This window comes from Haliotis cracherodii, unplaced genomic scaffold (genome assembly GCF_022045235.1).
Source record: "Haliotis cracherodii isolate W230 unplaced genomic scaffold, xgHalCrac1.p SCAF_10, whole genome shotgun sequence".
Taxonomy (NCBI): domain Eukaryota; kingdom Metazoa; phylum Mollusca; class Gastropoda; order Lepetellida; family Haliotidae; genus Haliotis; species Haliotis cracherodii.
Window position 1 is genome coordinate 6,379,177 of NW_027266265.1, and position 27,357 is coordinate 6,406,533.

A 27,357-nucleotide genomic window follows, 5' to 3' on the forward strand; every position below is an offset into this window, starting at 1 on the left:
CAGCCCAGCCCTTACTGTAATGCTATAGCCCCAAATGAAACAAATCACAGGTCTCCGATCTCACCGGGGCTCCTTTTAAATTTTAATGGAGTTTATTTCTATCAAAAATGTATAATTTCAGAGACAGCATTACAACTGTCCCTACTACCATACTTTACCTACCATAGGCTTGCGATAATCGTAACCGATTTGTGAATCGAGGCCTAATAACAGACGGCATCATATTAAAGCGACGTAACTGTTGTTTTTGTCAAAGAGAGTTTTTTTCTTGGTTGGTTCAGTGTTTTAGTCAAAGCAGTGAAAGTAACACTGTCTTAATTCAGTCGACAGTAAAACTACGATTTGTTGGGCGACGGCGCGAAAATGAATCACAACGGTAATTTAAACCTATAACGGCATAAAGTTACATGCACGCTATTGTTGTGCCCCAATAATCACACGTCTTTAACAAATACTTGGCCCAGTTTCATGGTTAGTTAAATCCATAAACGTCACGCATTTGGTCCAGATTATGTACCGCTGATAGTTGTGTGTTGTCTCGCTAGAAATAGGCCTTTGTTATCTAATACCTTCAGCGCTAAATTAACTACACCCCTACAGCAAGCTCTTTCACAAACTGACAAACCTGTGAAGATTTAATTACACCCTCCATGTTGACATCCGATAACAATGTCTGTGATTAGTTGGACATACATATTTAGTGTTATCTCCAACGGACGGGTTCGGTTAGGGGATAATTCGGCGTGTAATCCCATCTACCCGAGTGTCCGGCAGTAATCCCTTGTCGAGATGACCAAGGGAGCTGTAAGGACCCACAGAAGCCTTGGGCTGTTTCCGAGCACCAATAGATTCGACCTATCAGCGGCCCGTTAATTGACTGTTTCTTGTTTCGGTCAATTCGCAGTTATCTCCCTTCGCCAACGACATGTTTCGTTTGCTTGTAGTTTAAAGGTAACCTTATTTTTGTTTATAGAATAGGTCGAAGTCAACCTTAACACGATGGGACTAGTATTGCAAATGGACTGTTAAGGATATTGAACAAAAGGAATGTGTTGTACCATTTGAAATATTTTCGCTTGTGGGTTTATTGGGTTTCATAAGAACAGTGCCTCTTTGGTAATTCCTGCAATGTAGAATGGATGTCTGTGATTGGCACTTTGAAGTTAGTTGAACATTACGACATGAACCTTTCCATGGAAGACAACTCCATATTGCTTGTCTCGACGCTTCAAAGCCATTACTGTACCATTATAATATATTGTTTTAAATGTGCTCGCATTACGAAAGGACGCAAATCTCTTCAAAACAAAACTATCGTCAACAAATTCGTGGGGAGGTGTAGCTTAGTGGTTAAAGTGTTCGCTCGTCACGCCGAAGACCCGGGTTCGATTCCCGACATGGGTACAATGTGTGAAGCCCATTTCTGGTGTCCCCCGCCGTGGTATTACTGAAATATTGCTAAAAGCGGCGTAAAACCATACTCACTCACAAATACGTTCCTTGTTAGACACCCGGCTTTGTGGGCCGATTTCACACGAAGTCATATTGTTCAACTGTAGACGTGATTGAGTAGGATATCACCTGTAGTCGGCAAAGGTTCTGCGCCATGACGGCGGGTCTAATGTCTGCTACAATGTACACTTTCTAGCATGTAATTTCAGTCCTATAATTCATGTTGTCACTTATTCTCCGAGATTCTTTCAATCACGCGGAGACCTAGATTTCATTTCAGATATTACAAAATCTCGCTGTTCCCATTATCGCCCTGTCTGAACGCACCGTGTCTCTATCTATCACTGTAGTCAGTGCTCTCTAACAGTACCCGCTGCCCTCGACAACCCATCTCACGTGTGTTATTCAAGTCACCCCGCCATTCAATGCCGACCAGGTCAGGGGTCAGGGGTCACGGTTGATGGTCAAGCACAATAACAGCATTAGGGGAGATACTAAGGTAGGCTGGCCGGCAGTCAGTGGCAGAGGGAGGTCGGTCTGCGTGGAGGGGCAAGTGTGTGCTGGATACTCGAGAACCTTAACACAGGTGCATCCTAAACATCGTCTCAGACCATCAGGCCAGGAGCGTCACGGGGACGGCTGTGTATGTAACGTTCTGTTCCTGAAGCAACTCCTCGGTACTAGGCACGACATCAGCATGGGTCGACAGAGAACAGGTTCGTACTGTCATAAAGTGATTGTCACATTTGCAGCTGTGCTCAGTGACGGAGGGTCAGGTTGTAAACTTTTATGGACTGTCATTGCTTCTGTGTAGAGTGTTGTTAAGTTTGAAGATGTTATATGCCAACACCGTTAATTGATAGCTGTTCTCATACTTAGATATATACTGGTAATGTGTTCGTGACAACTGATGATGTAAGCAATTCACTTCGTCTTCTCTGGATGTGTCTCCCTCGGGGTGACAACGCACACCGGCTGAAGTGTGGTCCTGAAAACTGATTACTAACAACCGCTGTGAATACCATCAAATATCAATTTCCCATTTTTTTCTATTTTTTCAATCACTTGCCGGTATCTATCCATCAGCCACCACAACTACTTGACCACCCTCTCCCGACTCAATTACGTAATAGTGTGTGTTTGGGTAGCTCCTATCAACTCAAGTAGGTAATGTGAGCGTAATGCACTTAAGTGCCTGGCATAAATCACTTTGCAGCAGACGGAATACGTCCAGGAAAATGGTTTAAGGCATGAAATTGAGATAATTGTGGACACGGATCGCCCAAATAGCTCCCTTCATATAATATGTTATTGAACTGCCTGTGCCAAACTAACACGGAGCTGATAATATTTATTTGGTATTATGAAAACGGTTTATTTGAGTCATTGTTATAAATCAGTCTACTGCCTTCATGGCGGTTGTGATGACATTGTACTGGTTTAACATTGCTCAAATAGTGGCGTAATCTCGAACGGTAGTCGCAGACTGCACTAACATGTTCCTTGACGCGTGTTGTCAATCAGGGCTTGTTCGGGGCTGGACACAGTTGCTCTTACAAAGGCGAGCGATCTGTAGCTGTCGGGTCAGTTCAACCTTAGCGGTCAGTTCCATCAATGAAAGGAAGCATTGTGGACATTCGATACAGATCGCCTGACCGCCATCTGGGGGTGATACTGGGGATATGTGGGAGTCAGGTTAGGGGGGAATTACAGCAGTCGGGGGTGGGGGGTCAGGTTAGAGGGGAATTATAGCAGTCGGGGGTGGGGAGATGTTGTGCGGGGGGTCAGGTTAGGGGTGATTACAGCAGTTTGAGTGTGGGGTTGGGGAAGATACTGGGGATATTTGGGGGTCAGGTTAGGGGGGAATTACAGCAATCGGGGGTGGGGAGATGTTGTGCGGGGGGTCAGGTTAGGGGTGATTACAGCAGTTTGAGTGTGGGGTTGGGGAAGATACTGGGGATTTGTGGGGGTCAGGCTAGAGCCGAATTATTGCAGTCGGGGGTAGGGTGGGGGTGTTCTGTAGGGGGTCAGGTAAGGGGTGATTACAGCAGTTTTAGTGTGGAGTTGGGGAAGATACTGCAGAGGTCAGTTTAGGGGTAGAACGTAACAACGTTATGGGAAGGTGAGCAACGAGGTTGGGGGCAATGGTTGAGGGCAGAGTAGGGGTAATACAAGACTACTGGGGGTGGGGGTGGGGTGAGAATAACGCTGGGGTGGTACCGCCGGATGCTGTGCTGGAGATGTACAGAGACCTACTCTTATGGTTTGAAGAAGGAAGTCTGGTTATGTGTTAGAGTAAGATGGAGAGGAATCTTATCTCTGAACACGTCATATTTTTCACATGACATATAATGTACCTAATTCATATGACAAGTCAATTCTTCAACAGGTTTATGACACACTACGCAGTTTTAACAGGGCAGTAGAAATATTAAGATGTTTGACAGGGCATAAAAACGTAAATTGGTTAATATATGTACCGTACACCGAACATTTACATATGATGGAAAAGTGATTATTCCGCTGGGTCTTGGGAATTGGTATGATGTCATCACAGAAGTGGGGATTGTAGCATCCAGTAATTACTGTCGGGGGTCCGGAAGAGCGGCGAACAGCAGGACCCATGTATGAAGATAGGCGAAGAGCAGGGAGGTAGGCAGGAGGTGGGAGTGGTGCTGGTCGCTCCGCGGGCATCTGGATCGAGAACCGGCTCACTCAGCAATAAATCACACATGCTGTGGGCAGGAAATTAAACCCAGGGGTTGATCTGCCTTGAAGTGAATGTGAGACATGCACATGATGCCTGGCGATCAGTTCAACCGCAGTCTTGCCACCTTCCCCGCTGGTCGTTACATAAGCACTGGGCATCTACGTGGTGCTCCGTCCAGGAGTCGGACGTCTAGGGGAGGGGTAGCTTCAGTTGGGGAATGTGTGCTTCCCATTAACGATATATCAGAGATGATGAGGCTTGCGTAAGTGATGTGTAGCCAGCATATACCAGGGGTTTCTTAGTAACAGCAGTATTATTTCGACTATGACTTACCTAGCACTGCTACTACTACTACCTCTTCTTCTTCTTCTTCTTCTTCTTCTTAAGGGGCGGTCGGGTAGCCTAGTGGTTAAAGCGTTCGCTGTCACGCCGAAGACCCGGATTCGATTCTCGACATGGGTACTATGTGTGGAGCCCATTTCTGGTGTCCCCCGCCGTGATATAGCTGGAATATTACTATTACTAAAAGCGGCGTAAAACCATACTCACTTACTCTTCTTCTTAAAGCCCATTTCTGGTGTCCCCTGACGTGCTATTGCTGAAATATTTTTAAAGAGGCGTAAAACCTTATTCAAATACTCCTCTTCGTCTTCTTCTTCTTCTGTAATAATGCTGAAGAACTAGTTTTTATATTTGAGCTGAAAGCGAAACTTTCTAAAAAAAATTATATGAATGCATTATGTAAGGTACCAAATATTGAATCTAAATATGCAAACAGTCATGTAAAAGAATAATTAAGATTTTGGGTTATAAAATGACAAAACTGTAAATGATAGCCTTTTGGTAGTAGACAGTACAAAGGAAATAGCCCTTGACCAACTATTAATCATCCTGGCTTTTCCTATAATTAAGACAAATGTTGCTATCGCCGAAATGGTCATATTTCACACTACATGTCCATCTCAATTGGCCGCAGTCGTCGACCTGTAGTATTTCTCCAATAAATGGTCATCAATTAGATGTAGTGACCATTGTGATCAGTGCAGAAGGAAGTACGGATTTACATGACCATTGCACGTGACGGATGCTAAACTTGATATCGTCCATACTGATATGCTCATATTGCCCGCATGTGTTGGTTTGGACGGTCAACAATTTATCAAGATGAATTCAAGCTGTCAGCAGCCTTTTAATAAAGATTTATGGACACGCCTCATTGTGCCCGGGGATAGTCATATCAATTAGTTCCATAAACGTTTTTTAATATTTTCTATGTCCAAACAGAAGACATATCCCGCGGTGTGTTTGCGAGATGGTCAGGGGGCGTCTGATGGTGTAGAGTTTCTCTTGACCACCCCTTGACCAAAGCCATTTTTTACAAATATGTATAATGTGTTCCTGATCCCAGCCTTTCGAGCTGGCAGGTGCCCCGTTCTGTCTGAGAGACACCTGCGCATTCAATACATTTATAATTATAAAATCATAATAAACTTTTATTTTCATTTGAGTTGATGTGTAGGAACGACGTGATGAATATCGCTCCTGTTTGTATTTCGTTTTGTACTCGTTGATTGCTGTGATATTCTTGCAGTTTTATTTGGTAGATCTCCCGAATCGTTAAAATACATAGTTTATTTACGACAGGAAGGTGCGTATACGCCTCTGTCTGTTTTGATAATATATATAACCTTTGTTTTCGTAAAATGGTTTATAAATAAAGAATCTGCGCAAAACAGATAAATTAAAAAAAAACTATTTCTGTAATATGCTGCTTAAAGAATGTTAAGGACCATCCGATTCTTTCATATTACGATGTAGTTGATATGTCATGACGGATTAACAATAGTAGTCTAAAAGAATCGGTAGTCCTTAACTTTTTTTGAGCATGTATGATGTTTGTCATGGCATGACAGATTATCTATTTTAATATGAAAGAACTGGATGGTCCTTAACTTTTTTTGAGTAGTGTATTTGTTAAGAAGAGATGCCCGACCCAATTTAAGTTCACAATATCGAAGTTATCCTAATGAGATTTTGTGGTCAGGCGCGTCAAGTATTTTTCTTTTTTTAGAACGTCAATACAAACGGCTTTTAGAAGCATTATCTCCCCTTTCCTTGCACGTGCGAAATGTTTCTCTCGCCTCGCAATGACACCCCAGGTGGTGACTTGTGTGTCACTTTAACTAATTACTGTCAGGTGTTAATTGAGCCATTGTTATCGGAGGACTGGACCAAGATAATTACGCTGTTTGCTAACTGCTTTTGTTCCATGTAATACTCCATCTGAGTGTTGATGTGTTTGTTGTTTGACGGAAGCGGCCCATCACTGCTGGCGATCAATGTGTTTGTCTATGTCGACCTATATAATGGCGAGGTGTTAGTGTTTGGACGGGTAGTTATGGATTTAATATCTCCTGTGAAAGGCCGCAGCTTTGTGACAAGAGTAACGTGAAAATCCCAGTTTAATATGTACACCTGGGAAAACCTGACTAATTATAAACAAAGACGCCAATACAACTTTCATTTTCCAGAAATTGTTTCTCTAAGTTGTCTTATCAATCCTAGGGGTTTTTCATTAACAAATCGAAACAGTTTCTTTGTAGTTTGATCTGTTTTCGATGTATCTGATGTTACAGGGGTCTACTTTAGCTGTGTCTGATGTTACAGAAGTCGACTTTAGCTGCGTCCGATGTTACAGGGGCCTACTTTAGCTGAGTCTAATGTTACAGGGGCCTACTTCAGCTGTGTCTGATGTTACAGGGGTCTACTTTAGCTGTGTCTGATGTTACAGGGGCCTACTTCAGCTGTGTCTGATGTTACAGGGGTCTACTTTAGTTGTGTCTGATGTTACAGGGGTCTACTTTAGCTGTGTCTGATGTTACAGGGGTCTACTTTAGCTGTGTCTGATGTTACATGGGTCTACTTCAGCTGTGTCTGATGTTACATGGGTCTACTTCAGCTGTGTCTGATGTTACAGGGGTCTACTTCAGCTGTGTCTGATGTTAAGGGGTCTATTTTAACCCTGTCGGATGTTACAGGGTGTCTACTGATGTTTGATATTACCTGCGCTATCTGATAGGGTGTCAACCCACTTCTGACATTCATGGTAACGGACATCATCTCTTGGGGAATGAAATGGTGTCACATATTATCTTTCGCATCTTGGCATAACCCCGGAGGCTGGTTACCCCGGCTTGACAAGAGATACATGGATCTCACACTGGCGTCTCACTCTTATCTTATCACCCTTATCCCAAACCCCTTCTCGGACGTATCGCATACATTCCTTCGCATCTATATGTCGTCTGCTTCTTAGACTTGCCACGTCCACTTCCTCTAATCCTGTAGTCTTCTTCTCCTCAGATTTACCGCACACATTATCTCTCACCTACGTGTCGTCTGCGCTGAAGTAATTGTCGTCTGCCATCGTGTTAAGATATCACGTGATTGGTTTGAACCTGGCAGATATTACCCCGTTGTTTCCCTATCAGCGCGAGTGGAGCTGCATCATTCAACCCGAGTCATGGTATGCGCACGCACACAATACTTCGACGAGTAAAGTAATTTTACAGCAAAGCTTATTGATGGTCCATGGGTACAGAAAATGTAGGTTGTGACTCAACCCAAGGGCAACTTGGTGGGACAATGTAGGTTAGATATGACGCTAACACGCTATAATTGCCACCCGACACGGCCCATGAAAGATGAATACATGCACATCAATGTCTTCCGACGTCATTAAGAACCATCAGAGATTTGAGCAACAACGTGTTATGGCTCTGTCGGTGTATTCTAGATCTTAATGCTATAATTGAAGGAGCCAGAAGATGAAAGATGGCGGAGGCAGTCTTGAGAACATCAAAAGTGGCATAATTGATATCTACATCATGTTCTAGGCCCCGTGGCGATGCGTGCACATAACACCAATTAGCACGATCGTTTATGTCCTGAGGGATTTATGTCAGTAGTTGTCATTGACGGGCTAGGCCTTTGGGTGGTCGACTCCCAAACCCATCCTTACCCTTAGCAACATTCTGATAAATGATTACTGTATAATGGTAACGTCACATCGAATGATATATGAATATGGTATAAATAGTTGCGTGATAAATGGATACATGCAACAGTCTTGTGGGGTTTATAGGATTTATTCGTTGTTAAACGCCGCACTCAGCAATATCTCAACGATATGACGGCGGTCTGTAAATTATCGACTGTAGACCAGTCAATCGAGTGATTGATATTGTGAGGATCGATCCACGCAATTGGGATACGATGACATGCATCAACCAAGTCAGCGGCTTGACCACCCGATCCCTTTAGTCGACTTTTACGACAAGCATAGTGGAAACCCATGAGCTGGCTGATGCTAACAAACGTAGAAACAGCTATTACCGAGCCTTTAAGTAATCAAGTCAGCGCCACACAAACCAAGAACTTGTATAAATTCAAAACATTCTAAGTTTAAAATTTCACTTACAGACCTTATAACTCTCCACCGAGTTCTGAACCGTGAATATATGTATTTTAGGAAAACAAAACCAATCTAGAAATGTATACAAAAGTACGTTTTACCAGCTCTATGAAATCAGCATCGGGAAAATAATGTGTTTCTAGAAAAATACAATGTGTAAGACAAGATTTCCTAGAGGATGTTACTGTACATCGACGCGTGGTCTCGTTGTAGCAGGTAATGACACAGTGACATTTTACTTGTTGAACTTCTTGAAAACTTACAAATATGAATGGGCATTTCGTAATCGTGTCATATCAATTTCCCGCTTAGTTTGCTCCATCAGTGGCGGTGTCGTGGTCCCTTACGCGGTATGTTTCCTTAGCTATCGCGTTGTGCATTCCCCATCTCACTAGAACCGTGTGAATAAACATTTTATCTTTCCTTGTTAGAAATACCTTTGTTCTGGCGGAATGTCATCCACGTCTCGTGTGTACCATCACAAACAAACACGACCCGGTCGTGATCTTGGGGCGGTGTGTTTGGTTCAGGTCATTTCAACTTACTGAAGGCGCATTGCATTTTCAACATGAATAATATAAGATCCATCTCACCAGATTGTATAATGATATGTTTGCGTTTATCTCGATTTATTTACTATTTCTATGTCAACGGCATGAAATATATATAGCGGGCTTGAACTATGAAAAATTACACGTCGAATGTCTTAAAAAAGATAAGAAAAACGTGATTATATTTAAAAGATGGAGAAATAAATTCGAATTTGATATCCTGTTGACACACGTTTTTATCAGCAGTGATAATATATATAGTATATACTCTCTTGTTTCTGTTAGTAGAGGCAACGGAACACGAGTGAGTCAGGAGAGTTTGACACCGCTTTAAACTGCATTTCAGTTATATAACGGTATACCAGCTTAATATGAGAGGAGAGATCATATAACTATGGATCGTTTCAGTGGGAAGCTTTTCGGTATTTTGTGTTTGTTGTTTAACGCCGCACTCAGCAATATTCTAGCTATTTGGCTGCGGTCTGTAAATAATCGAGTCTTGACCAGACAATCCAGTAATTGACATCATGAGCATCGATCCACGAAATTGGGATGCGTTGACGAGCATCAACAAAGTGAGCGAGCCAGACCACCCGATCCCGTCAGTCGCCCCTAACGACAAAGATAATCGCTTTTTACGTCAAGCATGGGTTGCTGAAGACCAATTCTACCCCGGATCTTCACCAGTTTTTAGCTTTTTGAGAATGTACCAAATCTTTGAATGTGTTCAAGGGCTACACACAAACAACTTTTAACCCAACAATGACGTGTTTCGTAATGTTAAGTAACATGCCAACCCATGGAGTGAAAACAAACACTAGATTAACTGAAGGAAAACATGTTGGCAGCGATCTACATACAGGCAGCCGTGTCTAATTCCTCAAAGCGAGGCACCTGTCATTGTCTGATCGACTGTCACGGAGTCGCGAGTTTAGCACTCGACCGCTAGGTGTCGCCTCAGTGTCAATCACCCCGCTAATCCGCTCGTTGTGACTGGATGATCGAGAGTTAGATCAGATTTCACGTAATGACCCCGACCCAGGTGCTGTGGGAAGGGTATGGTTGATATGCGTTGCACGATGCATTTAGTTATCTCCGGGGAGTCAGATGCTGTGCGGCACCCAGGGAACTGTATATGAGACTGTTTGCTTTCCATTATCCTACACTGCAGGGAACGAGTCATTGATCATAGTTAATAACCAGAACACAATGGCGGAGATTATACGTTTGGCGTCTGCTTACGGTAGTGGCAATTCTGACAGACGTGCACCGCAACCGCCATTAACATAATTACGATAGACCATGGACATGAAAATCGAGAAGATATTAATAACAGTATGACAGTCTTCTACAACGAAATGTATACTTGTGGTACGTTTGATAGCGCAGTGGTTAGTGTGTTCGCTCGCCTCAAATAAGACCTGGGTTTAATTCCCACTGATCCAGCCGTGTTCTAGTATTGGTGAAACTGTGTGTTCAGCTTTTAGTAGCAATCTTCAAGGATGCGGACTGAAACCGACTTCTCTATAACCTAGACCTGGCTGTTGTCTCATTTCGATCCGACTGATACCGTTTTGGGACGCGACTGGGACCTTTCTGATGCCTGGTTGGCACTTGCATCAACCGTGATATAACCGTATGTTTCTCAAAATCCGCTGTTTGGTTAACCCGCGGCTGAAATAATAATGAACGCCGCATAAAAGAATACCCGCTAACATAATCTTCATCCCTAGCTACCAAACCTACATGCTCCATACAGACGTCGATGACATACCCAAAGATGTATTTCCGAGTCTACACAGTCTGTTAAAGGTAGCAGTTGTGTGCCATTACATTCACCCATGATCAATATACTCGCCCTACACTGTTATAGTACTAAAGGAAATATCTTTACCCCATCCAGACACATCTCATGCAACCAGACAGTGTCGTCAAGGGTTAGAAAAAAAACATATTGAGGTTGTCTTCATTTTTATCTTTGTAAGACTAGTCCTTTAACCCGATCTTATAAACCCCACCCTCCAATCAAAATTTGCCTGGCTTGACCTACCATGAGACTAACGAAGTAATTTTCTGTAAATCGACCGATCTAAGGCAATTAAAGAAATCCTATACTGCTACACGACCTTTCATTGATTCGACCGTCTTACAGACTGTAGATAGGAGCAAGTGCGCTGATTCCTGCAGTACATCCACTCACGAGGCCTGTCGGTGGAACAGAATAGACGTCCATATCCACCCTGCTGAGTATGCCTAGAGGGGGTAGTTTGGCGATGGGTTTTGCTCACTATGTGAAGGCCTATCGTCGGGACAAGTTGAGCAGAAGCCATTGTCTGACATAGGGGAACATGCGGACGCGGTGATGTCATGGTGCTTCCGGTAAAATTAGCGTTCTGTTCTCGAGGTACGAACATTGTCTTGGCTGTATGGACGCGCTCTGTGAATATATTATTTGAAATTGGGACATATTCAAAAGTGATGTTAAAAAGGTGAAATACAACAAGTCATTGTTCTTTTCAGGTCATTCTGTTCGTTGAGTGGTAAGATTTAATTTCCATCGTCTACCTATTGCTGATTTTGTTATTTGTTTCAGATGGACTGGGGTCGGCCCCGTGTGGGCAGGGACAGGAACGTGTTTAAGGGGTGTGTGCTAGTGTCCACCCTTCTGGAACAGTACCCCAGACGCTTCAGGACAAGGGCTGTGGCCGTCAAGTTCTCCAAACGCCTGTTCAAAGACGGACTCATCAGAAGCATCTTTGGCGCGAGGACTTTCGAGGATTCTCCTCAATTGTTCATGTGGCAAGATGATGAGGTCATCAAGCGGCAGCATGCTACTATAATGACGTCATCCTATCCGGCCAATCACACGCCAGGATACAGCGTCGTTCAGAAAGAACCACGAGATAGGTTGGACTATAAACTTGTGGAAGACGTTAAAAACAAAGTGCTGAATCGGGTTGATGATTACAATATCGTGTCGTCTTTCAATAACTTTATAAGGGAGCTGGAACGAGACTTCCCGGAAGCTAGTCACGGAAAGAAACACGAGATTCAGCGGTACCCTCCCAGTACCTGGGATACCGGGGTGAAGCGGGAGAGCACGTGTTCCACTGATAGTTCGGTTGATACCCAGACGTACTTCAGACTGCGAGACAGGAACGCTTTCAAGTACGTCCACCCAATGGCGTCGACAAGGGAGCACTCCGCCATTCCGGAAGAACGAGTTCTAGAAAAAAACGAAATGGCGGCAATAGACTATGAGATGACCCCGGGAATCCCCGGGACTATAAATAGCCACACATCCTCGGGTGGCACTGTGGAGAGTGGCGATTCTCAGAGACGCTGGGTGGAGCCCAGCTACTCGTACTCGGACAATGAGAAGCAGCTGATCGAGGAGATGAAGAGGATGAAGAAGGAGCATCAGCATATCCTGCGGACGTACGAGGAGAGAATCAATAAGCTGATGGCCAAGATGCACGAATTGCGGTCCATTGCAGAGATGCTGGAGAACTCCAGCACAAAGTCATCTCCCTATGGGATCCTCCCGGCCAAGGCCAGTCTGCTCAACATCATCGGTAAGTCTAGGATTTGTATTGACTGTCTCACCCTAATGGACTGACCAGGGCCCACTTGCACAAAGCGATCTTAGCGCTAAGACTATTGTAAGCCTATGTTAAAGTATGGGCGTTAAGATAATCTTAGCGCTAAGATCGCTTTGTACAAGTGGGCCCAGGCCGACTCAGGACTGTTCTACATCTATCAGTGGTAGGTGTTATCTATATTGAAGTTCCAATCCTGTAAGTACCTCCAGGGTCCAATTAGATTTTTGATTTTTTTGCATGTATTCCAGCAATATTCCAGCTGTATGGCGGCGGTCTATAAATATTCGAGTCTGGACCACACAATCCAGTGATTGATAATATGAACATCGATCCATGCAATAGGAATACGATGACATGCAACAACCAAGTCAGCGAGCCTGACAACCCGATCCCATCAGTCGCTTCTTACGACAAGCATAGATGCCTCTTACGGAAAGCATGGGTTGATGAAGACCTATTCTTACCGGATTTCCACGGTCGAATTCAATTAGAAGTTTAAGTGAGTAAGTTCTGCATCATCGTCATGAGCATCACAGCTATTCCACGAGGGGTTGTAAATAAACACACCAAACTAGTGGTTGATAGCGTGAACAACAATAAATTTAGTTGAACACATTTAGCCAGGTCACACATTGTAGCCACCAAATCCAGACTTAAGTCCGCTCTCACGACAAGCACGGGGCACGTAAATCCCATTCTGCCCAACGAACATAGCGGAACCCCAACGGAGTTACCTCCCATCGTTGAAGGCCATCTTGACATTTCGCACAATTACAGTGGTTGTGAATATACGGTGTCAGTCACATAGTTCTAAGTCGAGTAGAATGGCAACTGATATGCATTTACCTCTATATAAAATATACCCATAACCCATAACTGGGTCCCATTGCCCGTACGTTACTCTGTCGGCGTATAGTCTGCAGACGATACATCTCACTAATGGTCGAAATACAATAAAAAGTAATATCATATTATTACGAGATTAGTTTATTTGCAAATCGCTCCTATAGATTGTATTTTGACCGCCTGAAACAATATTGAATTTCCAATTCAAACTTCATGCCCCTGCAAACTTGGGGCAACATATCCATAAGCCCAAGTGCCTATTACCATATCCTCCATCGTCTTTTAATACACCCATTACTGTCCAGCGAAATCCAACCCTAATGTCTTCATGAAACTGAGACCCCCACAGGAAATAGCTCCATCTGATCCGTGCAGGAAACGCCGGTCTACGTGCATGGCCAGGTAGCAGGCGGGTGTTACTTTTACCAGCCCCCGTGTAATATACCGCCATTATCATAACGCTGAGATTACGCCAGTGTCTCTCAATGGAGACCATAAGACCACCTTTGTGATTCGCAAGCTTAATACTGGGCTTGGATTGTTTGACAGCGGGTTGTTTCTTGTGTTGTATGTATGGGAGGCCTTTGAAGTGTGGCTGTCGCCTCAACTGAGACATTCAGTGCTTGGTGATCGACAAACTCATATCACTGATTTCGTTTAATGCATAAGAGGTAGCGGGCGCGTAATTGATGGGAGTTAGTACTTAAACACGATTCGTACGTAACACAACGTAACTCTATCTCGGTTTAAATTATTTGGAGTAGACGTGTTCGTGACCCTGGGGAGATGGGGGTCTCTGATACTCTGATGCTCTAGTTAGATCAGCCATGTAATGCATAAATCGGTCAGTTGGTAGCTAGCTCACTGTTGGACTGCTCTGGGACAATTTGACACAGGCACGGAGAGAAAGTCCTCGTTGTTTTTCAATGCCTGCTGTTCATAGAAGCTACTCCACATCTGAAAGTTTGTAAATTAGGCAAGGAGAGAGTCTGTCCTAGTAAATTTCGCAGAGCTTGACATCGGGAAATGCATTGCATGCTGGATGGTGTCTTTATCCCTATTGTTGTGATATTCACAGCACACGAGTAGATCCAAGCAGCTCCAATTGCTTTAGAAACTGACAATCAGCTAATACTGTTCCATAACTTGCTGGAACTTCGATTCCTAACAGAATAGGTTTCTTGAAATTAATTTCAACAACCGAAGCATCCAATCGTATTGACAGTTCCACGGGGACTAAAACTACTCAGCGACCGGTGATAGCTTCGTCTGGTGGCGCATGACAAGAACCCTGACAAGCTTCCAGAGTAGGAAGGATATGTTCAGCCGAGTAACGTCAAAGGTTCTGACACAACATTAATTGCCCAGACAGAGTCGTCCAGATGCCCAAAGAGACACGCAGAGGTCGACCCGAATTTTACATCTGTACCGTCCTAGGTTGAGAATGTCAAAGGGCATACATCAACCTGTAAAAAGTGCAGTAAAATTTATTCTAACGTTATTTCGGGGTCAGCCGAACAGTCATCTCCTGCGGTGGTTTGAAGGTACGGCGATGTGTTCACCACGCCCAGTGGGACGGTAATGTTACATTGGGTAAGCGGTGTTTATCAGAGATGCTGGATCGCCTATCTTCTCCCATTCATCACGCTCCCAACCCCTGACAGGGTCGGGCCCTCACCCAGATACCTGGCCCAGGGGGAGATGAGAGGGTGAGGTGGCAGGCTAATCGCTTTGTCTTGTCGTTAACGTATACGCTGTTATAGACGGACGTTTTTTTGTGTCATTTCCTTACTGGTAGCCTCGCGTGTGGCGGAGGCAGCAAGGACTAGCGTATGGTAGAGGTGATTGTAGCGGTGACGTCATGCTGTCTAAACTGACACACTAAAGACTTTGCGAAGGGAAAATATTTTAAGGAATTGCCTCAAGGCCTAAGGTCAGTATGCTGACTTGCATCAGTTCTAATAATACGATGAACTCAACACATGGTATGTAGTTTTTCATAGACGTATCTCTCATCCAGTATAGTTATGAATATTTGAATATCATATAAATGTAGGGCGTATACTACTCAAGAGAAGTTAAAGAAAACTCGATTTTTTCCTATGACTATAGCTTCTCTGTCATGTCACATCATTCAATTGTAGGTGTTCTTTGTTTTGAGTAGTATACATTATAACCTAATATAGACGTCCTGATTAATGAGAGTTCGCCTTCATGCGTAAAGCTATTTAGTTATGTTAATGAGATCGATATATGTTTCGAGACTGCAAATCATAGTATCTATTTTATCGCACGCGTTCTGCTGTATCGTGGATATTTGTACATTAGTACATTAATACATACATTGACACGTGTTCTTTAGAATCGATATGAATGGTAATGGGAAATCATGTAAAAGACGATACGTAGCATTTGGTCCCAGGACAGTGTACGTGAATGATGTGTGTGTATGTTGGTACATGCTGTGCATATTATGAAAGAGTGAGGAGAGCAGCTGGCGTCCTTGTTTGACCCCGCGCAACATCTGGACGGCAGTCGTACATGGTGCAGACGATGTGGCCGACATTGTTAGTAATCAACGGGTTGGAATGACAGGGATTTGACAACACTGCGCATCTCTTTTTGGATTTGTTTATGGGGTAGTTTGAGTTAGTATGTCGTCGTGACGAGATTTTCCGAGAGTTCTGTGACACAGACTCGTTTTTGGTAGGTTATTGTAGCCGTGTATGTATTAATATTGTCATGTTTTGATTGAGTTAATGAATCAAATACTGTCTGTCTGTTCGTCCTGCACCTGTTGTTCAGGGTCGTGGCAGCTGTGATGATCTGTGTGGAGTTGTTTTTCGTGTTTTGACGTTGTTTCTGTACCACGTGTTGTTGCCGATGTTGCAGGGACGAAGTTGGAGGAGGAGAGGAAACAGGCCGTGGCGTTGCTGCAGGATGGGGAGATCCCTCCTCCCCTACCCCCCAGGCCGAGTCGGGGAAACAAAGTGTACCCCAACAAACCCATCATCCATCCTCAAGTCAAGATGAAGCCACTGCACTGGCACCGCATCATACTGACAGATGTTGGTGAGTACCCAGTCTTTCTCCCCCCCCCCCCCTCCCTCCCCTCCTCCACACACTCCACACTAACACGCACATATCTGTTAGAATCGTTATGACGCCAATGCTCCAACTCTCAAAAGATTCTAAAACAAAAATATAAGAATACTCCCGAGTAGGTCCATAGTACTTTGGCAAGTCTAGATTTCCTCTTTTGCTCGGGCTCCTTTCTAATATATAATATATAAAATAATGATAAATAATGGACCGCCTCCGTGGTCTAGTGGTAGAGCCCGGAGAGCGGAAAGTCCGGAGTTCGATCCCCGGCCGCGTCATACCAAAAGACGTTAAAAGATGGTACACTGTCTGGCGCCATATATTAAGGGGCTATAACAAGGACTGGTCGGTTCGGAGTCAGTATACTGTGTCTGAGTGGGGTATCCATGTTAAACTGCGGCATGGTATCTCAGTGAGCTATCACTATAAATCGGTATCAGTCCGGACTAGTACAAGCAGACACACGCACACACACACACACACACACACGTGCATGCACGTCGCTATATAAGTACAATAATCGTCTACGCGACGTTAAACCCATTTCACCTCACCTCATAAAAAATGAAAATGTTTAATGGTAGTCTAGTCCATGCACACCTACCAGCTGTCTTATAGCCTGTTGGGAAAAAACATAGCCGTGTTTGTTGATGACTAAATATATAAATATTTAATAGTGTTGTAATGGATACGGGTATCATAGTTGTGTTTTTTACCTTAAGTTTGTATATTTTGGCACAGTAAATTTTGATAACGTTTGCAATCAAATCCAATGTTTCAAGTGTATATTTTCTCCTTCACCTGGCAGTTTAGAATCCTTTCAGTTTTAGAGAAATTCGTGTTTTAATCTGAGCAGTCAGTTATGAGATGATTCAGTCAGTCGTATAACGCCTCTACAATCGGCATGAGCAGGTTACTCTGTGAAGGCAAAATGCATGGTGCTGAAACCTTATTACAACTTCTGATCATCAGTATAGGATTTATCTGTAATTGTCAACACGTTGTTTGTCTGCAGGATCCGAGTCAGGCACTGTGTGGCACAGCATGCTGGAACCCAAACTGGATACAGAGGACATTGAGAGGTATAACGAACATTTTGTCATCAGCATGGTAACACGAGCACAGTAACCCCCTAATCGTTTCCAGTTATATCGGCCGTTCAACCAATTTCCGAGTTTGGGCCCTGGTCAGCGAGGTTTTAATTGTACATGTAAATACAAACTCATACAGAACAAACGCTGCTCTGAAGATGTTTGATGTAATGCAGACATAAACAACAGTGCCGTCACATGAGATGATGACGTCACACTCAGTGATTGTGACGTCAAATGGGAACTGTGAAAAGACTTTATCAGAAAAATCCCCGCTTGTACAGTTAGCATTGACATCTTAGTATATAATCAAAAAATAGTTAGCCCCTGTGCGTTATATTTGTGAAAAATCTTCAGCAGATGGTAATATAATGAAATTGCTTAGTTATACTGCTTTTTATGTGTTATCAGATTATTTTCCAAGACCGGCGATCCTTCGGCATCTGATGACGTCACACTGTACGACGATATTTACTTCCGGAGAGGTCGCCCCAAACAGCAGGTGCGTTGTATAGGTTAGCAAGTTGGTGAGGGTTGAATACCAGGTGCACATATGTTCTACGTTTCAAGTAATGTAGGTCTGAATTAATGTTGGACTCGACAGCCTTGATCCCAGTGATGGTTTTCTTAAAAAGCACACGTCTGCATTTATTAAAAATACATTAAATTGTTCATTTGTGTTTCAGCCTGTGGGTATATTCGATAGTGATAAATCCCAGCGCGTGACGTTAGAGATGAAAAAACTACGTCACACACTCAATGACGTAATACAGTCGATGTCAGCCCTTGACATGTCATCGCTTCACAAAGACGGGTAAATCCATTATTTAAGTTTATCCTAAAATAAATCTACAAACCAGCCTTTAACAGAACAGTATAATCCCGCACAATGACTGTGGAATGTATATTTATTTAATAATTTTTCACTAAAGCCAAAGCAAGTCTAGATCTAACTAAAACAAGTAAATAAAAGGAAGGGTTATATATTTTTAATTATTTTAAAGAAATGTTTACATTGACTATGTTTTGAGACAAATAATTCTTTGTACGTTATAATGAATAAACGTATTCGTTAGCGGGATTTTATGAGAGCTTCATATTGTTTCTCTCCGCAGAATGGCTGATCTGCTTGAGTTGATTCACGCGCCTCGCGAACTGGACAAGATCCTCCACCACATCAAGCGCAAGGGAGCGAGTAAGTTACAAGGATGTTCGCCTAAATACATCTATCCTATGCAATGTCACAGGTGGTGCTCTCAGGTTTTAGGTCAAAGGTACTATTGTAATAACATAATTAGGATAAGTTTGTTTGTTTGTTTGTTTGTTTGTTGTTTAACGCCGCACTCAGCAATATTCCAGCTATATGACGGTGGGGGACACCAGAAATGGGCTTCACACATTGTACCCATGTCGGGAATCGAACCCGGGTCTTCGGCATGACAAGCGAACGCTTTAACCACTAGGCTACCCGACCGCCCCAATTAGGATAAGTGGGTGGTCACTACCTTGACTTACCGATTGATGTGGAGAACGAATTTCTGCACGATTGGATTGGTTAATAACATTTGGGTCAATTACCATGCATGGGGAAATTAGCTACAACAAGCATTTGTCGCCTCTATGCATTCGCTGATTTCTGTATTAATTTGTAGGTAACCTTGATTACCACTAGGCTACCCGACCGCCCCAATTAGGATAAGTGGGTGGTCACTACCTTGACTTACCGATTGATGTAGAGAACGAATTTCTGCACGATTGGATTGGTTAATACCATTTGGGTCAATTACCATGCATGGGGAAATTAGCTACAACAAGCATTTGTCGCCTCTATGCATTCGCTGATTTCTGTATTAAATTGTAGGTAACCTTGATTACCACTAGGCTACCCGACCGCCCCAATTAGGATAAGCGGGTGGTCACTACCTTGACTTACCGATTGATGTAGAGAACGAATTGCTGCACGATTGGATTGGTTAATACCATTTGGGTCAATTACCATGCATGGGGAAATTAGCTACAACAAGCATTTGTCGCCTCTATGTATTCGCTGATTTCTGTATTAATTTGTAGGTAACCTTGATTACCACTAGGCTACCCGACCGCCCCAATTAGGATAAGCGGGTGGTCACTACCTTGACTTACCGATTGATGTAGAGAACGAATTGCTGCACGATTGGTTTGGTTAATACCATTTGTGTCAATTAACATGTATGGGAAACTAGCTACAACAAGCATTTGTCGCCTCTATGCATTCGCTGATTTCTGTATTAATTTGTAGGTAACCTTGATTGTCCGGAGTACCTGGTGTTTGAGCTGTCGAAGGTGGACCATTTCCGTGAGCGGATCGACTTCCTGAGATTCAAACACAGACTCCAGGTCAACTTATTCGAGATTGGTATGTGCTGACTTACCTCGTTGCTATATGCCCGATAACATGGAAAAAATGTCACCAGCCGAGCCCTGGTGTTGAAATGAATGAGTGAGGAGAGTTAAAATGGAATTTAACGCCTCCTTCAACATTATTGCCCTTTTATAGTGACATGCCTGCGTGCGTGCGCGTGTGTTTGTGTCATACTTGATTCAGGATTGCGACAGTCGTAGCGCTAATATCGCTTTGGGGAGAGGGTTCCAGGTCTTACACTTTCTTGAAACCCGCGACCAGGTGCGTAGTTCCGATGTACAGTGAAACATAGTGCAAATGTTGGAGTCGCCATCATAGTTTCCTGTCACTTCCAAGGGACGCAACTCTGCACAACGAATTGCCCTGGTCCTTGGTTTTAAAGGTTCCCTGGTTGTTGTTTTATCATAAGTTGACTGAATGTTAAAACATATCGATCTATATATGGGACAAGTGGTGCACCGCTGCACTTGCCTCACTGGCTGCCCTGACCAACTCGCCCCATTCCGGGACAAGCCGAATGTAGACTTGTTGTAGGTTACGGAAACATGCGAGTGGTGACGAATGTAGCAGCTGTACTTGTCTTTCCACGTTTTCTGAAGAGCGAGATGCAGCAGGTTGTGATATTGGCTACTTCCTGTTTCAGATCAACAGCTGCGAGAACTCAACACTGCATGTGAAGAGATTACAAGCAGGTAACTATCACCGTTACTTTTAATTTTCATCACTAATGATAAGTAAAATAATTTGTAAAAATGTAATAACAGATATTCTTGATTTAATGGACTTTAACAGCAAACGATGTTTATGACGAATCACAGGTAAATTACGGCCGTATAGCTGTTATTTTAACATATTTGTGTACGCTTTGTTACAAACAACGTATCGTTTTCTCCCCCTTACAGCGTTGCCCTGAAGAACCTCCTGGAGACGCTGCTGGCAATCGGCAACTACCTGAACGGTGGCAGCGCGGAGCGGGGTCAGGCGGACGGCTTCACGCTGGACATCCTCACCAAGTTGAAGGACTCCACTGATAGGGTAGAACTACAGGGACCCAGTGCCCACCTTTTCGTACACAGTCATCTCAAACAATGGACCATTTCATAAATTTCTATTTAGAGCCAGGGAGTTAGAGACAGAATATTTTGTCAGTCTCTGCTTTAAAACATGCAATTGTTTCTGTAAGAGGAAGGACGAACATAGTTATTTTCGCCACATAGTTTTTAAGAGCTTATTGCAGCCAACAATGTATTTTTTTAATGGTTGGCCCCTAGTGGCAGTAGAGTGTCACCAGTTTCAGTGAGTTTCAGTTTTACGCCGATTTAGCAATATTCCAGCAATATTAAGGCGGGGGACACCAGATTGGGCTTTAAACATTGTACTCATGTGGGGAATCGAACCCTGGTCTTCGAAGTGACGAGCGAACACTTGAACAACTTGTCTAGCCCAACGCCCCAAACCACCTTCGGGGAACATGGCCATATTGTCGTAGGATTGGGAGTTTTGTGAATTGCTAATGATAGTGGGAAGTTTGGCAGTAAATACTTCAGTTTGAATAAGGTATTGCTCTAATATACAGAATATATTTTTGCCAGATTTCTAATAATTACCGCCGTGTGTAAAGTATGCATGTTCTGATTGTGTGTTGACTGTTCAGACGCGGCGCGGCAACTTGCTGGAGTTCGTCATGAAGACCTACGTACAGCAGTATGAGAACGACCTTGACCTCGGATGTCCGACCAGGTTCCGGTTACCCGAACCCTCCAACATGAGGCACGCTGCACAGGTAACCATGGCAACCAGATTCAGCACAATAACTGTAACGATAGTTAAAGGTTTACCTCCGTCATATTACCTTTCTCTATGAACAGTCGCCCTTTTCTCTCAGCTCACGTCACACGTATCCAGTGTATCTGAACAGCCTACCGATACTGCTGCTCCTATGATCCCACCCTATTCACAGCAGATATCCGTCATTGTATACCACTTGGTTTATACCCAAAGGAGAATTTCATCCACTGTTAATATGAACCATTTGTAAATCGTTCACCTTGATAGGTGTCTAGTTATTGACATGATTTCATAGTACAGTAAACTACGGTTATAACGAACACGCTTATAACGAACTAACTGATATAACGAAGTAACTTTTCAGTCCCGACTATATGTTGTTGTTATGCTGTATATATGATTATAACGAATTACGGTTGTAACGAACTAAAATTAGTAGTCCCATTGAGTTCGTTATAACCGTAGTTTACTGTACAAATCTCAACTGTGATCAGAGACCATAAAATAAAATATATTTCACGGTCACAACTGCCACCGTATAAGATGTTGTATGTTAATGCTGGTGTTGCAGGTGTCGTTTGATGACATACACCGGGTGCTGGGCGACCTGAGAGGGGAGGTGAACGCCATCAGAGAGAGGGTAAGTAAGCCGTGCATGTAAACTGTCTGGTGCTGCTATACCTTGGAACCCCACCAGGGCGACGTTTGTGGCGCGATCAAGAGACACAACTCCAACTGCAGGATCTAATACTACTGGCTCCCTGCCATCTTCCTTTAAGGACAAGTTTATACACCATGCATACGACGTTGATAAAATCTTCCTTTCTTCTCAGATCGAGTCGTTGTCGAAGAGGGAGAGCAGTAACCTCACCCAGACGCTTCGAGTCAACAGCGACAACTTCGCCACCTGTGGTAGGTGTTGTGTAATACAGTATGTAAAGTCAAGTATGTGATGACATGGTTCTTAAACATGTGCTTTAAACTACTGGACTATTTGAGGTGAGGTGAAATGGGGTTTAACGTCGCGTCCAAGATTATTGCACTTTTATAGCGTCGTGCATGTACGTGTTTGTGTTTGTGTGGCTGCTTGTACTAGTCCGGACTGATGCCGATATATAGCGCTAGCTCACTGAGATACCATGCCGCAGTTTAACATGAATTCCCCACTCAGACACAGTACATGACTCCGAGCCAACCGGTCCATGTTTGAGCCCCTTAATGCCGAGAGCCAGACAGGGTAACAACAAGTACCATCTTTTACCGTCTTTTGGTATGACGCGGCCGGAATCAAATCCCGGACCTTCCGCTCTCCGGACGGACGCTCTACCACTAGACCACGGAGGCGGTCTCTGGACTATTTTAAAAAAAAAATACTCCATAGGATGAAACATGTAACATTTTGTCGATGAATAGGGAAAGACTCAGGTCAGAAGGTCAGTTTGTGCCGAGTTCTATCTTGGAGTTCCCCAATCTTCACTAGTTCCCTCCCTTGTTTCAGCCCTGGAGGTGGTGTTCGAGCAGGAGCGAGTGCTGGAGGACAGCAGGAACAGGTTTCTGAAGACAACCTCCTACTTCCTCCATGACAACCGGAAGGTAAGAGAAGATTCACACCTGGTGTTTCGAGCTGTAAAAGATATACCATATACTTGCTCTTTAGAACTACTGAATGACAAATTGACGATGGATATTTTGGCTACAACATGCTGTTGGTGTTTCAGTGCACGCCGCACGAGTTCTTCCAGATCTGGGCGACGTTCCTGCATGACTGCAAGTACTACTGGAAGCTGGCGCATCGGAACCTGGCCAGGAACAAGTTTGAACTGGAGTTTAGGTCCAAGAGTCAGCTGGTGAGTGGCACATCTCTGCTTACTGGGCGTGACATGGAAACCATGGGACCTATAACTAGTTAACACCTGATACACAGCATAAACATAATTCATAGGATTCATCTAGGATTCATCTAGGATACAAGACTAAGTGCCCTTGACAGGTCAACGGGGAAGCAACGGTGATGTTTTTAAAAAAAAGAAGACTTTTATAATGTTTCTGTTTTCGTAATCATTCCCCGACAGCGTGGATCAATGCTAACACTGGTTTGGCTAGTCCAGACATAATTACAGGCCGACATATATCGATGAAAAATGCTTTCTTTGGCGTTTAACAACATTCACAAACTCATTATTTCCCGTTGTTTGTTGCAGTCGTCATCCTCAGGCCAGGGATTCAGCAGCGTCAAGTCCAAGATGCTGAAGCATCTCTCTGTGCTGAACGATGACAAGGACATGAAGGCTAACCGAGCACAGCATCTGAAGCACATCAACAACTGGATCGAGTCCGTGGGGAAGTACACCCAGGAGATGAAGCCCGAGCGCCCCCCTCTGCCACGTGAGGGTGAGGACAATAAGGAGGTGGCCAGGTACACGTCCCAGCAGCAGAGGAGTCACTCCCCTTCCCCCAAGCCCATGACCTCCACCCCTCCTAACGTCCACAAGCCGCTTGCCATCAACAAGACTAGCCCTGAAACAGTGGAGCCGGTTGTCAAGCCTGTTCCTGCAGAACGAACTGCTAACTATGAGAACCAGCCTCGTTATGTTGCTAATTATGAGAATCAGGAACAGGCTTATGAATCTCTGAATAAGGCTAGGATGAACAATGTTAGAAGTGTTCCCAGTACTGCCGCTACGCCTGGTACACACGCCCAGGAACATAAGAAAAATGGGCCGTTTTCTCTCAAATCGTGGTTGAAAAGAGATCAGCGCAGTGATGACGAACAGATACAAAGTTCGGTTCAGAACAGTACTCCAGCTCAACAGCCTAAACCAACCACTTCAGGAAATCCTTTTGGAAAGCTACGTAATACTGTCGTGCAGAAATTTTCTAACAGTAATAGTGCTAAGAAATCCCCCGAGAACGAGGGTGGTAGGAGGGAGCGGGAAGTGTCTCGCGACAGGTGGGCCCAGTCGGATCAGGAATCCACGGAGAGGAAGCACAGGGATGGGAGGAGGTCGCGGAGGGATGAGGAGAAGAAGAGACACGAGGCGGAGAAGAGGGACAAAGAACTAAGAGGTCATGGAGTTCATGGAGGTCACTCCGGCCATGCGCCTGCCGATCCCATACAGGTTTTCCAGGACAAGCTGTCCAGAGACTATCAGAACCTCAACTACGAGTCCCCAGTGTCGAGGACTTCCACACACTCCGGAAACCAGTCGGTACCATCAACTCTCAGCAGTATTCGCAGCAGGGACCAGTCTCCGTCCAAGTATGAGGTCGCACGTGCAGCCCGAGACAGACATGGGTCAGGGCAGAGGCACGTGCAACCCGTGTCCGCCTTCTCTGGCCACCCCGGTGCTAGTGACGAGAACAATAACAAGAACACTGCCAAGGTGTCCCCCCAGAGCGGCTCCTCCTACAGAACCAGGGACAGAGCACCCATCGCTCTAGGGAGCAACATCAGTATTTCCGATGCGTATACCCGGGCTCACGACGATCTCGCTCCTCCGGGTCCTCCGGACGCCACTGATGCGTCTGTGGGACATTTGAGCAACGTCGATTCCAAGTGGGTGAAAGCTACGGCTGTGCCCGTGTATAAGGCCAAGCTGATTCCTAATTACGAGAATCAGACGAAACTTGACCCACGATTTGACGGCCCGGGGGTCCGAGGTCAAGCTGAGCCGGTTGTCCTGTCTCACCATCACCAGGAGTCGACGACATCTGACGACTACCGCCACATCCTACAGAGGAAGAGTGAGATGTACGTGTCCCCGGGATACGGCACCACCCAGAACATGCAGAAACAGATGACCCCGGATCCTCCCCGACCCAGCCGATCTCACAAGGACTCAAGGAGGAGTGTCAGTGCTGGAAACCTCCCCGAGAGGCAACATCACGACCACGCCCACCAGCAAGCTGACCCGCCCCACCCTACTTATCCTTCATCAGACAAACGTCTTGACCCACGTGACCAAAGAGGCCCCGCTCATGCACCGTCCATCACATCGCTCATCGAAAGGTTTGAGAAGAAGCCTGGCGACGAGGGAGGTTTGTCTCATCAGTTGCAGGACAACGCCTGGCAGACAACCATGGGTCGGTCCACGGAGCTTCAAGGCAAGCCGGTGTCCATGTCAACTCCTGTCTCGCGGAGGAAGAATCTAGGTCTGTATGAGGACCCCCAGGCCCCGACCCCCAGTCGCCCTGACCGGGGGGGGGAGGTACAGCGATCACCCTTCTCCCGCCCAGGCTTCAGTCACCCCCTACCACACCCACAACAACGCACACTACCACTCAACTCCTGTGTCTCAATACTCCACCTACCACACCCCGGCGTCTGAGCCCCCTCCCAAACCTGCCCACACGCCACACCACGCGCCGGGAGAACGCAACGAGGCTTACACCGACCAGCTCAGGAAGGTGGCCAAAAACAGTTCTGTGTTCGACCGATACGGCAAAACCAATTCGCCTGGCTACGGCAGACACAACTCCCCAGGTGCAATGGCTGTTGTGAAGCCCACGATGTTGCATCAAGGTGCTGTTTCGTTCATGGAAATATGATTCCTTGGATGAAATATATTCATTATCACATCTGTCATCAAAACTGATATTTAATAAGTGACAAAAGACACTTGTGAAGCATGGATGCATATGAATGAACTCAGTGCTGCAATTGATTTGAAGATATGTTACAAACAGTACGTCACTTAACATTGAGGTGAAGGTCAAGGACCATCACGAGTGTATGTGTGACCTGACAGCAAGGTGAAGGTCAAAGACCATCAAAAGTGTATGTGTGACCTGACAGCAAGATGAAGGTCAAAGACCATCAAAAGTGTATGTGTGACCAGACAGTAAGGTGAAGGTCAAAGACCATCGAAAGTGTACGTGAGTTACCTGACAGTAAGCTGAAGGTGGGAAATCATCATAAGTGTATCTGTGTGACCTGACAGTCAGGTGAAGGTCAACGATCATCAGCCGTATATATTCACGACCTACCATGAAGGTCAGAATCCATCAGACAAGTGTGTAAATTGACCTAGAGGTAAAGGTCGGTTATCATCAGACGTGTATGTGTCGGTGAGAGAGGTGTCGAACCATATAGTGATCGTTGTATTTATGAAAAATATTATCGAACAACCAAGGACCCGCTTCAGAATGTGGATGTTTCTTGAAAATCTGTGTATTTCTGTGATGAGAATTCCAAGAACAACCGACATAATTCTGACTCATTTGTGAACAAATCCTGTCTGACTGTTCTGACGACGCTTTGAGCGTATAAACACTGACCTTGACCTGGAATTACTTCCGGCTGACCTCTCTAGTGAGGTGAATTCTTATGTCATTCTTATG

The 27,357-nt window shown here is 44.6% G+C and overlaps 1 pseudogene; it reads left to right on the forward strand.

The window, feature by feature from the left end:
• Positions 1-27,087, forward strand: part of LOC139454000 (uncharacterized) — a 51,393-nt pseudogene extending 24,306 nt beyond the window's left edge.
• The last annotated feature ends 270 nt before the right edge of the window (positions 27,088-27,357 follow it).